Source organism: Diabrotica undecimpunctata, chromosome 3, assembly GCF_040954645.1.
Source record: "Diabrotica undecimpunctata isolate CICGRU chromosome 3, icDiaUnde3, whole genome shotgun sequence".
NCBI lineage: Eukaryota > Metazoa > Arthropoda > Insecta > Coleoptera > Chrysomelidae > Diabrotica > Diabrotica undecimpunctata.
Genome location: NC_092805.1, coordinates 97,602,549 through 97,620,437, shown reverse-complemented (window position 1 = coordinate 97,620,437; position 17,889 = coordinate 97,602,549). Strand labels below are relative to the sequence as shown.

Below are 17,889 nucleotides of genomic sequence, written 5' to 3'. Positions count from 1 at the left end.
TTAAAATACAACTTTTTACAATTATTATTTTATAATATACTAATTTATTAAAAATGCCCTCACATAAATATATTTTTATTAAATTCTCTAGTATATAACTTATTTAAAACAACCAAATATCTAATATTATGTAGTATATAACTTATAAATTATTTTCTATAAACCATAATCGTCACAATACCCCAAAAATAATATTTAAAATAAATAATTTACTTATTATTTTTTTAAATATTAATTTTCTCATACCTTATTAAATTTAATAAATTAATAATTGAATTTTTTTTTATTATTTAAAGTGTGTTAAATACATCCCTGTTCGCTGTCTATGTCAAAACAGAGAACAACGGAGCACAGTTCGGCTATTCTATGGTCAAACTGTCATGTCAAATGGGGCAATGGATGCGATATCAGAGAATAAAATATAACCTTAATTAAAAATATAATCTATATTGTGTTCTGTTTATTTATAGACAAAATCTAGGAAGTATTTCCATTCAAAATAACTTTCATTAAGTAAGTAGGTAAGTAGGTAAGTAAGTTTTTTTTTTTTTTTTTTTTTTTTTTTTTTTTTTTTTTTTTTTTTTTTTTTTACTTTATTATATTAGAAAGACATTTTTATAGCAATTATAGTATCAATTTTGTGTCTAACCCCAAATTATGATTTTTAGGGTACAAATTAATTTCCATATATAGAAAATTCAACAAGTATGATGTCAAATTGATTCAAAATAATGAAATCTACCATCTATTTAACAAATCAAGTCTATTGAATAAAATGGATATATCAGTAAGTTATTAGTGTTATTATATTTGTGTTAAAGGTATAGAAATCATTATTCAATCTCTTCATGATATTGAAAAATGTCGTTGATATGAAATATGCCTCTTAGTCTGTTCTCTGCATCTATTAACACATAACTATTTAGTCCATTCTGATTTTCAATTGTATATGGACCTTCAAACATTGGTTGTAATTTCGTACAACGGTTTTCTTTAACATTACTTTTTCTAAGTGAACGAATTAACACTTGGTCTCCTTTTTGAAATGTGATTGGTTTTTTTATATTTCGATTTTGTCTTCTGATATATTTTTCAGCTTTCCTCCTAATTCGGTTATTCACTTTCTGCATTACTTGTTCTAACATATCCTGATTATATTCACTAATCCACTTTCTGTTTCCTATATGGCCAAACATTAAATATTCTGGTACTTCCTCTGTATTCAAATTATGTGTATTATTTAAAAAATACTCTACTTGTGGTATATGTTGCTGCCAAGTTTCATGTTGGTTTTGGCACAGTATCCTTAAATATTTTATAACTTCTTTAATATATCTTTCTGCAGGATTTGCCTGAGGATGTCTGATACTTGTAAAATGAATGTTGATTCCCTTTTTCTCACAAAATGTCCGAAATTTTTGGTTGTTAAAATATGTAGCATTATCTATTATGCAATTTCTAAATGGTCCTATTTCTTCGAAAAATTGATTAATATATAATTTTAATGTTTTAACATTTGTTCTGGAGCAGGGATATAGTTTAATAAATTTTGTATATAAATCAACTATCACTAGTATATGCTTTTTTCCTGTTGGACTGAGAACTAAATTTGAAATAAAATCCATGGAAACTGTATTTAGTTTTTCATATACAACATTAGATTTATATGTGTTCTGGTTTTTGAAATTCTTTTCTTTGTTTAGTTGACATATTGGGCATTGGGTAGTAATTTCTTTTGCTATACTTATGTCATTCTTTGCAAAATAATTGTCCCTAAATAGCATCCATAGCTTTCTTGAACCAATATGCATATAATTGTTATGTAAATTTTTCAACATTTTCTTTGCTAAAGTTCTAGTTATTACATATACTTCTATGCCATTTATTATTTTATAATATACTCCATCTTTCCTAAGGACTTTTTGTTTTTCACTCAAATTGATCTGATCTCTTATAATTTCTTCTTTAGAATATAATCCCGTACTTTCTACTAATTGATTTAATCCAATTTTTATTGTTCGCTGCCCTTTTTGTGATGTATTTTCTAACCTTGATAAAGCATCTGCCACTATATTGGATTTTCCAGAAATGTATTTGATTTCAAAGCAGTATTCACTAAGTATTAGACTCCACCGATGTATTCTACTGTTTCCATATTTGTTATTTAATATAGACGTTAAAGCTTGGTCATCTGTTTCTATTGTAAATTCATTACCCAACAAATAAAATCTTAATTTTGTGACACAGTGTATTATACTTGCTAGTTCTAATTCTGAAACTGAGTAACCCTTTTCATGTGGCTTTGTGATTCTTGAAATGAATTGTATTGGGTATTCGACCCCATCATGTATTTGTAATAATACCCCTGATAATCTCTCTATTGATGCATCTGTTCTTAATATGAATGGCTGTGTATAGTCAGGATAGTATATTTTCAAATTTGACAGAAAAATGTTTTTAATTTCTTGGAATGCTAGTTCTCTTCTCTGATCCCATCTCCATTTTACACCTTTTCTCAGTAGTTCAAGTAATGGAATTTCTTTTATACTTAGATCTGGTATCATCCTTTTATAATAATTAATTATTCCAATAAATCCTCTTAAAGTTCTTAAATTGTGTGGTGTTTTATATTCCTGAATGACTTGTGTCCGTTCTGGATCCATTTCGATTCCCTTAGTGTTAAGTTTATAACCTAGATATATGACTTCTTTTTGAAAAAATGTACATTTTTCTTGATTTATTTTTAGTCCAACTTTGTCTAATCTATTTATTATAGTTTTTAGGTGTTTCTCATGATCTTCAGCCGTTTTAGAAAAAATTAATATATCATCAATGTAGTGAATTACAAAATGTTCATATTGATCCAAAATATCATGAAGACATCTACATAGAGCACTGCAAGATGATTGAAGTCCAAATGGTACTACTTTGAATTGATATACTACTCCATCTATCTGAAATCCTGTATACTGTCTACTTTTTCTTTCTAGAGGTATTAACCAGAAACTATGCTGTAAATCGATTTTAGTGAAAAATGACATTCCTGTAATTCTTCCTAATATTCCATCTATACTCATTGGTGCTTCAAATTGCTTTTCAGTAATCTTGTTAATATTCCTTGCATCCAAACATAACCTGATTTCACCTGATCTTTTTCGTACTACTACTATGGGGTTAATAAAACGTGTGTCTGCCTTCTCAATGATCCCATCTTCTAACATATTATTAATTGTTTTGTTTACTTCTTTTCTGTATTTATATGGTATTGGGTATGATTTTGTTTTAAAATCTTTTTCTTCTTTAACTTTTATACTATGGATATAATTTTGTGCAATTCTATTTTCTTTATTGACAAGTCCCTTGTGTTGCTGCAATATGGAAATGACTATTGATTTATATTCTTCAGGGCAATTTAAAACTTTCATCATATCTTCTTCTTTACAAATAACATTATTCTTCATTATGTACTCATTATTCCTTGCTTCCAATTTTACGCACTCCGCCTCGTAGGCATCCATCTGCTTAAAATTTCCATTCCTTAAATATTCACTACAATAATTATTCTTTACATTCTTTTGGGACATTTCCCTATCATCAAAATACATTTCTTCTTCATAAACATCATTATTTTCTTTTAATAATATCCTATCAACTCTTATTCCTTCTTCCACCTCATCTTTCTGCATAAATTTAATTATTTGCCCTTCCAAAGTTACCATTCTTTCTTCAAAATCTATCTTTACTTTCTTCTTTTCCAATTCATCATTTCCCATTAATATATCAACACATAAATCCTTGACAACAAATCCTTGCATATTAATTTCTTTATTAAGAATATTAATTTTAAAATTGGCTAGTTTATCAATTTCACCCAACTTCTTATTATTTGCACCAATAATTTTAATTTTTGGAATCTTTATTATATCTGATAGTTTTAATGTATTAAAAATAAAATTCTCCGAGACTAAAGTACTTTCTGAACCAGTATCTATCATAATCTTAATCATTTTATTTTTGGCCAAAGCATTTATATAAATTAAATTAATAGATTCAATAATTTTATCTTCATCTAAAGAAATAAATTCAGAAGGTTTTTCATAATAGCAATGGCCTAACTTGTAATTCAGAAAGTTTACTGCACAAAATTTTGATTATTAGAATTGTCAGATTGTATCTGACCACTTGGATCTGATGTCCTATGTCTTTCCCTACTATGACTTCTACTCACATTCTCCTGCCTTGTACTACTTCGTTCCCTGCCTTCGCAGCTTCTATTCCTTCGAACACAATTTACCTGTCTGTTATAGTTAGGTCGTTCTGTATTTCTTCTATTGTTAAAATCTTGTCTATTATTATTAGTACTGTTATTAAAATGTTGTCTATTATAATTAGTATTATTATTAAAATTTTGTCTATTATAACTAGTATTATTATTAAAGTTCTGTCTATTTGGATTAGTGTTAGTATTATTAAAATTTTGTAAATTATCACCATACCTAGTATTATTGTTATATGATTGTCTATATTGTTGATTATCATTTTTATTATATTGAAAAGTATTGTTGTTTTTTCTGTTGTTATTATTACTTGTCATATTGCCTCTTTGTATTCTTTGAATAAAATTAATAAAACTATCTATTGTTTGAATATTTTGTACAGTTACGGTTTGCACAACATCAGCATCAAAATGTCTAGATACATTTAAGACTGTTTCATCCTCTCTAAGTGGTGGTTCTAAATATTTTGCAACTGTTATCAATTTCAATGCATAATCTACCATATTTGATTTTAAATTTTGATTATACTTTCCAAAATATAGAATTTCTCTAAACTTTGCTTGCTCTAATTCACCCCAATAATAATTTAAAAATTTATTTTCAAATGTTTGAAAGTTATCTAAATCATTTTCAATACTAGCAAACCAAGTTGCTGCATTGTCATTTAATGTCATTCTAATATAATCTTTAATATCATTAATATTATTCACAAATCTTAATTTATGTTTTAAACTATTTATGTATACTCTAGGATGCAAATTTTTTATATTACCAGAGAATTTAATCCCAGTCTCATTTGTTAAATTTAAGTAAGGTCTCCCTATGTCTCTCATTTGTGAAATATCATCTATTCTCTGTTCCACATTTCTTATTTGATTACTATTTATTTGGATATTTTGTTGTATATCGTCTAATTTTTCTTCTGTGTTTCTCCTGTCTTCGTTAATTTTTACTTCTAAGTTACATTTCTGTAGCTCTATCTTCTGTTCTATATCTATCTTATTATCTTGAATAATCCTCTTTACTTCTGTCCTCTCATTGTCTATCCTTTTCTTGTAGTCATTCCGTATACTTTTTATTTCATTTGCTACTTTTTTCTCTGCAGCTTCAAGTTTTTTATCCATTTGTTTTACAATTTTATTATTATTATCTTCTATTTTCTTTTCTAATTTTCTATAATTCTCTTCCAATTTCTGTTCCATTTTTTTCATGTCTTCTTTGACTTCTTTTGAATTCTCTTCCAATTTTTTTATGTCTTCTTTGATTTCTTTTGAATTCTCTTCCATTTTCTGTTCCATTTTTTTCATGTCTTCTTTGATTTCTTTTGAATTCTCTTCCATTGTCTTGTTCATCTGCATCATTAATGACATCAAAGCTGCCATATTGACATTTTCCTCTCTTTCTGGATTCATTTCTGCAGTATCTTGTGGAACTTGAACTAAACTCTCCTCTTGTATAGGTTGTGTTTCTACTTCCACATCTTCTTCATTCTTTTTGCTTCTTGTACCTTTCTTTCCTTGAGACATTTTGAGACTTTACTTGTTCAAATATAATTAAAAATAAAATCTATAATTTTTCCTTTCTACTGATAATTAATTTAATTATATGAGAGCACTTATCTTCCCAAACTAATTCTTTTAAATAGAGAGCCACCGCGTTGGGTGCCAATTTGTTATGATGTGTTTTTTGTTTGAATGATGAGCAATGAGTATTTTAATAATATAGGGTTTTTATCGCGGTTCTCAAAGAATTAGCTTGTAAGTACTTTTTTAAATTATCTTTATTATAACTATTATGAAACACACATATATATCTAACCTAGTCAATGTAAATTTAAAATAAACTATCTTTAAACTGATATTCTTATAAAACTAATTAAATTCTATAGACAATCTAAAATTTAAACAAACTATCTTCAAAATTGAAATTGTTATGACACTAACTAAATTATATTAACAAAATTTTGTACCTTTCTTTCACTGAATGCCTAAATGAACTGTTTTCCACTAAGTATATAGATTCTAATCACCACTGAATGTCTTCGTACTTCAGTTATCCTTGTTTTTTGTGAAATTACTTTTTTCAATTATCAGCTTCTACCAATTTAAGATATAGTTTTCTTCACCAGCATGTATACACCACCAACCAAACCAGCAAACAGCATTTATATTTATTCTTCTTTTCAATATACCAATATCCAATTATTATAAGTTGATTTATACTAATCTCCAACCATAATATAATTTAATTTCTTCCAATATACCTTTTTTTTTATCTTCAATAATTATTTGTGTATAATTATAAATGTGCATTAAATTATATGCATAATTTTTAATCTTCATTTAACTCACTATATTAAACATTTTGACTATTTGTACTTGATTCACTGACTCTAACTAACTTTCATAATAAACTGCTTGACTTCTGACTAAAAAACTTAAAAACTTCTTAAAACTCTTCTGACTGCACTATCTAAAACTTTTCTGACTAAAAACTTTCAAAAAAACTGCCATCTTGACTCCAAATCACGGGTATTTATATCTTTTGGACATTCTAGAACCATCTCGTAAGAGATCATGTTCCAATTTGTTCTATTTCATACTTGTATGAATTTTCTGGAACAAACCATTTCGCAAACATGGCCATCTCCGGAGATCCAGAGAATTCCATTCTTTTCTATTAATAATTTTGTTTACATTTAGGCTTTTCAGATCAGAATATATAATTAAATTAGTAACTTAACATTCTAATTTAATAAAATACACATTTCAAACAATATATTATTATAACCCACTTTATATTCGTAAATATTCTTAAACGTCACTTCAGAGTATAAATATCTGTCAATCTCCGAGAGTATTTTTGGTTGCCTAAGCACATGGCTCACTTATATATATTTACAATATTAAAATACAACTTTTTACAATTATTATTTTATAATATACTAATTTATTAAAAATGCCCTCACATAAATATATTTTTATTAAATTCTCTAGTATATAACTTATTTAAAACAACCAAATATCTAATATTATGTAGTATATAACTTATAAATTATTTTCTATAAACCATAATCGTCACAATATATATATATATATATATATATATATTTATATATATATAAGCGGGGATCCTACAGCTTCTGCCGCTTCCCGCATTTCGATCGCCATCTTTTTCTATCTCTCCAGGTGTCTTCATCAATGGCTCTGTCTTTCATGGTTTCCATAACACCTTGTATCCAAGACTTGGCTGGTCTTCCTCGTTTCCTTCTATTACTTGGATTGTATTCCATAGCTCTTTTTGGCCATCTGTTGTCGTCCATCCTCTGTACGTGTCCATACCACCATACCATATTAACTGTCTAGTTTCTATTCTTTCAGAAGTTGTATGTACTCTATCTGTTTTTCTTCTAATTTCAGAATTAGGTATACGTTCTACTCTTGATATACGGCAAGCTCTTCTTAGGTAGTCCATTTCAACCGTGTCAACTTTTTTCTTTCCTTTTACTGTCATTTGCCAACATTCTGCTCCATATGTAAGAATGGGCTCTACAATTACTTTGTAGATAGTCATTTTAGTTTTCATAGTAGCTTTGTTGGACCAAAGTATCGAATTCAGAATTTGAACACTCTTCCTGCCTTGTTGCACTCTATAGTCTATATCTCGTTCCGTTGTTCCTTTACTGCAGATAATACTTCCCAAATATTTGTATTCGTAGCACCTTTTCATTTGTCTAATTTCCAAATCCGGGTCTTCGTCTTCACTGCCTATTCGCATATATTCTGTTTTAGACATATTCATACTCATCCCCCATTTTTCGTATTCATCTTTGAGCTTTCTAAGGATATAATCTGCATCTTTTTCACAGCTTGCAATTAGTACTTGATCATCTGATTCAAAATATGTTAAGACAAAAAAAAAACGTAAATACTCGTCTAACTACATATACACAGTGTTAATTGTTGATGCTTGTCATTGCAAAAAATTAGCCAGTACATGACACAACATCACAGAAGACAACCACTCTAATTGTATCCGAAAAAACATATGTCAGTACCAGGACATCACACTCATATCCACGATTTTCAGATTATAGTAAATGTAAACACACTCGATCGGCGTTAATAGTTACGAAAAGAGTCTGAATCCAAACAGTACATAGGGCTCAGCGCTTCTAGAAACAAAAACTGTCCCTCATTGATTGATAAATCCAGACCACGGCTTATAAACCCCTATAAAATAATTGTCGATGTCCATTCGTTTCCAATTTTATAACAATATATCTAAATATAAAATAAGCTATGGAAGGAACAAGTAGTTTGTAACAAATCTTATAATCGAAAAGTGTATCGTATTTTACTTGGTCGAATGCCTTCTCGAAGTCGATGAAACAAACATAAACCTTCTTTCAGAATTCACAACTTTTTTGTAAGAGAACGCGCATACAAAATAGTGCCTCTCTAATTCCTAGAGCCTTTTTAAGTCCAAATAGCTTATTACCCATTCTACTTTTGCACAGAAGGAATACTCGGTTTTGTATAATTCGTAAAAGAATCTTAAGTGTGTGGCTCATCAAATTGATGAATCTAAAGTCACTCATTTGTTGGGCCTGCTTTTTCTGGTCATGTTTAAACTCCAACCGATCATCTGGGATTTTTCCTTAGGTGCAAATTGGCTTGCTGTATTGCTTTTCTGACTTCTGGTTTCAGTAAGTTGGGACCTCTGTCTAACAGGTTGTCACTGGTAGTATGTGTATGCGTAGCATTTTCTCGAGAAGTATCATAAAAGGCCACTGCCATTGGATCTCTCCCATTCTTTGCACTGTTGTTCGTGATCACAAATTTTTCCGTCTGCATTTTTAAGTACGTAAGCATTTTTCAGTTTTCTAATTCCGAAGATATATTTAAGTTTCTTGTAGAGGTTGAAACTGTCGTGTTTTTTTTTTGGAGGTCTTCATTTCTTTACATAAGTTCTCGAGCCAAAATTCTTTGGCTTGCTTAATTTTTCATTTTAGTTTTTTGATTTCGTTGATTAGGTACCTTATAATATAATCATCTTACGAGTTTAAACGTCTCTTGTTTGAAGTATCTATGTGCTTCAGAAGCAGTATATGCTGTTAATCAACGATAATATGCTGTTAATCAAGTCAGAGGCGAAAACAAACTTAGTTTCTTTCTAAGTATTTTTTCATTGCTTTTGTTTTATCTTCGGCAGTTTAAACTATACCGTTTTAACCATGTAAAGGGGCATTAACTTTTTTCTATTTCCTCCTAGAATTTTTGTGTAATTTATATAGATCCGGTTTGTAGATGTCGATGTAGTCTTTTAATTGATTACTTCTATGTTCCATAAGTCTTTGTTAGACTTCACGGTTTAACTCATTAGTCAATTGTTGTTCTATACTTGTACTTCTATTTAGGGCATCCTTAATCATATCCTCAAATTCCAGCAACTTTCTTCCTGTTCTTCAGTGGTGGGAATCTCTGGTATGTTCAAGCTGAATTGCACAGTGCTGTTCTATTAGTTTTCCTGGATATTTGAGTTACCGTGACCAATAGCCTTCAATAGACAATTAACTCATGTAGTTAGAGGAGTAGGGCAGGTTAAGAAACTAGATGTACATGTAGCGAAACATTGATGTGGACCCAGTTACCGTTGTTATCGATATTTATTCAAAGTGGACGAATCTAACATAACCAAATAAGGTATTGGCTGGAGTCATAAGAAAATTCCAATGAAAGGAAGTTCGGAACAAACAAAAAAAAGTGGTGCAGTAGGCGGTAGTGTAGACTAGCGCGAGCCTTCATACCATGTTTTCGCTATTTTTAAATTTTAAATATTTTTAAACTTGAATAAGGTAGTTTTGTTGTTTATTTTTGTACATTCGAAAGTATATAAAACCGCTGTTAGTTAATACCCTTATTATAGATTTTTATAAAATTTAAAAAGTTTACACGTTGTATAACGGATTCTTCTCGTCGACTAAATGGACTCTTCCATTTAGTCCATCAAATTTTTGTTTATCTATTTTGAATTAACTCGACTGATTTGTATGTTCATGGTATCTGATAGTAGCAGGTTTAATTTTAAAACATCAAAAAATATATTCAAATTACTCTAAATATTTAACTTTGTCGGACATCTGCAAAATAAAATATATACCTAGAAACGTTTATTGGTTATTGTACTTTACCATATGAGAAGTGGTACTATGCATATAACATTGTTATTAATAAGAGATACTGTAGTCCTGAAGAACTAGAAAAACATCTAAATGGTTTTTCAATTTGTGTTCCACAATAATAAAATGTTTGCCTTAAAAAATATGGTACTGTTACTAATTATAATACATTGTAGGAATTTTTTTAATATTTTAAATTGATTATTAGTCCCCGTTACGAGTCATAGCTTTAATTTTTAGGGGATACTGTAACATCTTGTCCGAAATGTTATAAGACATACAAAAATTTGACATCAATGAGATCACATTACTCAACTGATTGTAGGGAAAAAAAGAAGTATGATTGTTATCTTTGCAACTATACTGCAACGAGGAAATATAATCTTATAGTACACTTAAAAAGGCACAACAATACCTTACCTCATGATACATCACCGTAAATTTTAAACCTTTATTTTCAAAAATCTCAAAAATTTTACCTAGGTCTTCCTATCAGCTTTAAGTTTCTAGTTTCCATCTGGTATCTTTCTTAATTACTGAGTCGGGTTTTCTTCGTTAAATGTATACCAATATCTTTGATGATTTTAACTACATCTGCTCTGTCCATTGTGTAGGTTATCTCGTGTTATCTCATTCTTGTTCTCAGTTCTTGGTTGGATGCTTTCTTTGTTGGATGCTATTTGGAAGATTTTATTTCTCAAGTACCCTTAAACTTTCTTCATCTTTATTTGTGAGCCTTACCGTGGTGGTTGAATATGTGACTACCGGTCTAATTGACACTTTTTATATATTTTGTTTTGTATTCCTATTTAAATTACTCGCATTCAGTAGTCTGTGGTATGTGGTATATCATAATGGGTCCATTATGTTATGTTTCTTGCTAGTATCCGCTTTGGTATTTCTACGTGTATCTAATTTCTTCCACTTCCACTATTATCTTACTCCTAGGTTTTTAAATGTTGATCTTAGTCAAATGTGCAATTTTCTATTTAAATTTTCTTTATTGTGTTGTACTATTTTCTGGCTTATGTTGTTCCACAAGTTCTTCTTCGAAAAAATTATATCGTTGGCGTATGCTGGTATTTGTGTTTAACACAGGGCTTGTCTTGGCCGTTCTTTCTACCACTAGTTAAAGAGAGTAGCTGACAGGAAATTGTCTTGTCTTTCCATTATTTTCACTTTGAATGTGTTTTTTCTTCTATGTTTTTTCCTCGAGATCCTTCTATTCTTATTTTTGTTAATCTAATTATCTTTGCCAGGATATCTTGATTTTCATTGCCGCTAACAATTTATTTCTCTCTATGCAATCAAAGGCTTTAACCGAAATCTTCGTAGAGGATATGTAATTACATATTGAGCTACCGGCATTTCTCAATTGTTTGTTTAATTATATGTACCGCACCTGTCGTAGATCTGGTGTAACGAAATTCTTGATAAACTTTTCTCTCCATCTGATAACGTTTGTTAGGATCTTAACTGCCTGATTCAGTAATAATCCATAGTGTTTCATTTTGGCATTATTCTGCATTCACTCCAGTTACTCCATGCATTTCTTCTATTTCCCATACTCTGATTATTAAATTATACATATTCGTTAGAGATTGCGCCTAGACCGGGTATTTTTACCATTTCTTGATTTATATATTTTTCTTCTTCTAGTGCGGACTCCACTAATTAGGGTTGGCGATAACTATTGCAAATTCATCTCTATCTTTCTCTTTTTGTTCGTTTAAAATAATCTTTATTCTCTTCTAATCTACTAAATCCAAATTTATTTTCGGATATTTATGTTTTTCAAGTATATGTTAATCTATTACTCCCTACCATATTTTGATTGTGTGTCTTAATAGTTTTACGGCTATACAATGTGTACTTAGTTGAAGTATCAAGTGCTAACATGTTTTAATATCTTTTCTATTCACCCAGTATTGGTTCCACTTCCATAATTCTATTTGAAAAACCTATTGATTAACTTGTTAACGTATTAGCTCTTGTTTTCCCTAATACTGTCCACATTTCTTACGAGATATCATCTAGTTCAACTGCTTTATATTTCTTTATTAAATGCAGTGTTTGGTCAATTTACTCGTTTGTTATTTTTGACACCATTGTTGTTAATGTTTCTACTAATTACACTGGTTCTCTTAATTTAATGAGATACATATTATTCTCGTCGTGCATACATTTAACCTGAAGATCTTGATAATATTTATACTTTAATTAAATAATAGTGTGTATTCATTTTCAAATTATGTAAGTTTGTAATAACTAAATGTATCTAATAAATAATTTAAGTTACCTAAGTATTTGTACTTTTTTGAAGTATGAAATTGAATGTAGAATATTGATACGGTAGTGCGACTCGGTTAGTTTATTCTACATTTAAAAATGTTAACACCTTATCTGAGTTCTATAAGCAATACGAAACCAGAATAGAAAAATAGAATATACCGAGAAAATAATTAATGAAGTTGTAATAACCATGCGCGCTTGCACATTGTTTTATAAACACCAAAAGGATAGTAATGTGTATGGTTCTTTCTTAGCCGCTTTGTTTAGTCGTGACGTATTATTGTGTTTTATTAAAATTTAGTATAATACATAGTATACAGGGTGGTCCTTAAGTAATTGTACAAACGAAAACCGTAAATTCTACACTTTAAAATATTACGATTTAAGCCAACTTGCTTTAATAAAATGTTGATATTAAGAAAGATACAGGGTGTTAAAGTGGAAATTTAAAATTTTATTTTTCGCTATAACTTTTACGTTTGTAAATATTTTTGGACAAAAATTTATAATTGGATGCTTTAAAGTAGGATAAATTATAATTTTATACAAACTTTAATGTAACTGATAGAGGGCGCCACATATGCCACATGTGTGACATAGATTTGCGCTTAACTTTTTTGCTCTTAAAGTTAGCTCTATTTGTGTTAAAAAATATTAAAGATACATTATTTTTACAAGGAAAAGGTACACTTGTTGATAACCTCAAAATTCAACCGTTTTCGAGATATTCGCATTTTATAAGTCAGCTGCATAATAATTCTTAGTTGTAATATTTGTGCGGTGAAGCACTGAATACCTGTAGATAAGCATAATTCACAGTTTATTCTTATTACAACAACTCAAAGATGATAATATAACATTACAAAATTTTTGTTATGGCTGCTAAATGTCTTATTGAAGAAAATATTCTTCATCTTCTTCTTTAGGTGCCGTGTCCGTATTCAGACGTTGGCCGTCATCATGTTTACAATTTCCCTTTTCTATCGCTTCTTAAGTTTCTATACCTACTGGAGTTGTATTACTTTTTCCCTATTGTAAAATGCTGAAAAAACAAAATATGTGGTTTATGTAAGATGGTACACCACCACATTCTAGAGAGAAGGCAGTGAGAACATACTTAAATATAACTGTTCTGAACGTTGGAATGATCGTGGCACTCATATTCCTTTGCAATGTGGTGAGATATTGATATAAATATTTAATTTATAAAAAATTCCAAAAGAATACTTATTATTCATTACGTAAATTATTTAACCATTTTTATTAGGACAACTAGAAACTAAAGCCAGGGATTTAATAACAGATATGTGTCTTGTTTGATAATACTTTTTCTACCAATCTAACCTTAAAGGCTCAGCATTTTTACAAAAACATAATCGTTGGCCTAATAACCGATATTGTTATAAATATAGTAAACACACAGGTAATTTAGTTCAGCATAATATTAGTTCGTTAGTTAATCATAACAGACCATTTGTTCGAGATGTAATTATAGTTACTCGTAAGCTGTACCGTAATCATATAAATAAGTAATGACATCGATAGGTTATTCCGTGTTTATATAAGTAACCCATGAATCAAATACATCACAGTTTAACATATTATTTAACCTCTGCCACAAATAAGATGTAGTTCCATAATATACCATAAGGTTTGGATATGTATCCAAAAGAATATATTCATCCATTATAGATTATAGCCACCACGTAGCCCAGAATTTAATCCGCTTGATTTTGGTGTATGGGGCGTATTAAAACAACGTGTCTATAAGAATCCCATAAACATTCTCAACCAACTATGGGAAGAAATAAATACTGCAGCAGTTTCTTTAGAACCAATGATGCTATTTAACATGAGACGATCTTTTATGTAATATATTGACAAATGAATTAAAGAAAATCGTGGACATATGGAACACTTACTTTGACAAAAAGTTATGTTATTTAGTTTAACTATTTCTTAATTTGGTTTGTAAACAAAATGTTTTGATTATGACTTTAATTTAACATAAAACGTTAAATGTTTGATGTAAAATCTTATTATTCTGTTTTTGTCAAATCCTATTATTAGGTAATTATCCTGCTGATATATTTATTTTATTTAATATTTCGTTAACTATTAACTTTAGTTAAAAATATTTTATACCAAAATTTAGATTTATTAATGTTTTTGTATATTTTTCCTTCGTTGCCTGGAGTAATTGCCTTAAATCAGAATTATGCAGCTGATTTGTAAAATGCGATTATCACGAAAACTGTTAAGTTTTGAAGTTATTAAGAAGTATACCTTTTTTTGTTAAAATAATGTATCTTTAACATTTTTGATCAAAAATACAGGTAACTCAAACAGCAAAAAAGTTAAGTGCAAATTTATGCCACATATGTGGCATATGTGGCGCCCTCTATCAGCTACATCAAAGTGTGCATTAAATTATAATTTTTCATATTTAAAAGTACCCAGTTGTAAATTTTTATGCATAAATCTTTACAAACATGAAAGTTATAGCGAAAAATAGAATTTTAAATTTGCACTTTAACACCCTGTATCTTTCTTAATATCAACATTTTATTAAAGCAATTTGGCTTAAATCGTAATATTTTAAAGTGTAGAATTTACGGTTTTCGTTTGTACAATTACTTAAGGACCACCCTGTATAAATGTATAAGTGGTTATTGAGATCTTTAAAACACGTGCGCCGTCGAAATGGAGCAAGTGTTTTAAAGAACAGTTATTCAAAAATACTTTACTGTATTTTTTTTATTGGTACACTTTGAAATCATGTATTATTACTACAAAAAATTGAAAGAGGAGCTAATAATGTCAAATGGTTGAATTTGTGATGTACATCAGTATACTGTTCGTTGTTATGCAAATGAGAAAAACAGAACTTTGCAATCTGTCACATATGATTAATTGTTATTACTGGTTATATATTGCTTAAAAATGAGTTCTAACGTTTTTTACTTAAATAGTAAAGCAGAATTGCGGTTAGTTTCGCGAAAATCGGAAGATGCTTATAAAAAACAAACGACAAGTTCATGAAATGGATGAAAGAGCAAAAGGTTACAGACCCAAATGAACGAGTTGTGCTTGCTTACCAGAAAATGTCGGAACAGTACAAGCCGTCGACTGTATGGGCTATCCATTCGAAATTGCAAAGTATGTTTAGGAAATACAACGGGGTCGATTTAAAATCATTTCTGAAAGGGCATGCATTCATGAAGGCAATTAGCAAGAATGATATGGCCAAGAAGGCGTATGTGTTCAAGGAAGACGATTTGCGCAAGTTTATCACGTATGCTCCGGACATTACGTATTCATTTTTAAAGGTGGTAGCCATTTGCGGTACCTTTGGCTCTTGCAGCAGATGTGAATTTTGAGATTTAAGCTTACATGATATCAATGAAGAAGGAACCGTATTGCTTATTAATAACCTACCAGATAAGACTGTGATGCCTCGACATTTTACAGTTGCTGATAGCCATACAATTAATTATGTGCGTTTGGTGAAGAAGTATTTATTATTGCACTCAAAAAATGTAAGTACAGATCGAGTTTTTTTAAGGTATAATAAAGAGAAGTGCACTAATCAAGTAGTTGGTATTAATACATTTGTACATCATGTCTCCTGCAAATTGCACGGGCGACTAGTTACATTGAAGAGACTATTAACAATAAGAATAATGTTTCAAACATTATTAGTAGTGCCTTAATGGAAGTACAACCTCATTGGCTTCCGAGAATGTCGGTAGTGTTAATTTGAACAGCATTTCCTCTGATTTAAAAAACTGTACTTTTCATATTCATTTAAAAGAATATATTCAAATATTTGAATAAAGCTTTTGAAACATTTGTTAGTAATATTTTGTTTATATTTTATTTATTTGACATTACAAGGTATGTACTCCTGTCAGGTCAGATCAATATTTAAAACTATTGATGTTGCCCTGGTAACTTTAAAACGCGCGTTTTTGAAAGTTGAATTTAAACACGCTAAGGCGTACTTAAAATACGTAAAATGGGGTACCAATAAAAAAATCTATTATAAATTGATTTATTGAAAAATAAATAATCGTTATTCCAATTTTGACTACAGAAAGAATATCAACAATAACGTTTCAGTTTGGGATACAGATTATATAGCTCAGGAATGAGAATTTGTTAAATCTTTACGGGAATGTGAATAAAAAGTAGAAAGACAAAATTTTATAGTTTTTCTTATTTACTGAAAGTTTATAGGTTTTATAAAATTAACAACAATAAAGTGGCTATTTTGAGAAAAACATAATCAAGTATTTAATGACTAAGTTGATTTTAAACGTGTAGTAATAAATTAAAACAAACTTAATAAAATATTAAAAAGTATAAGATGAATGGGTTGCACGTGTAAGTTAATTGCAATTTAGCTGGAAGAACTAAATAATACATATAACAAATACAATCAATGTATCTATCTTGGATGATTGATTTCGCATACTAATTTACTATGCATCGTCAGGTCTCCGGAAAGATAATTTAAATGCTATAATTAATATATTAGATATAAATTGCGACTATTAGAGTACTGTCAGGTAAAAAATCATAAATTATACCAATATTATTATATGTGTGTTGTTTTAAAGGTGCACAGTTTTTAAGAATTTTATAAATATTACTTACATACAGATACAAGGAATGTAGTTGTATTTACTAAAGCTTCATTATGGTTGGATTGGAGATTGTCTGATGGTCATTGGCTTTATTGCAATTTGACAAATATAGGATTGCTCTTGAGGAGATGTTTAGGATAAAAACCAGATAGACGGAAAACTTTTGACATGTTTTTTTGTCAAAATTTTTGGTGATGTATTATAAGTTATTTTTATTTATTGTAAAGATATATTTTTAAGTACGTGGTATTTATTAAATTTATAAAACGTATTAAAAAAAGACAGTTATGTAATAAGGCTAGATAAGAAAGAAATTTATTTACCGGATGTACAAGTTATCCAAGGTTGATACTATATAGAAAACAAACAAAACTTGAATCTCCAAAATTAAGTTTTTGTGGAAAATTGGAATTATTTGTGGTTGGTGCACTACATTACAATCATTATAAACAGAGGAACTGGCTAAGAGGTATTTGAACTATTTTTTGTC

At 29.2% G+C, this 17,889-nt stretch overlaps 1 protein-coding gene across 5 annotated transcripts in view; it reads left to right on the top strand.

Annotated features, from left to right (window-relative positions):
• The window catches only part of lola (longitudinals lacking), a 604,955-nt gene that overhangs the window by 518,511 nt on the left and 68,555 nt on the right, over positions 1–17,889 (top strand). The window lies entirely within an intron of this gene.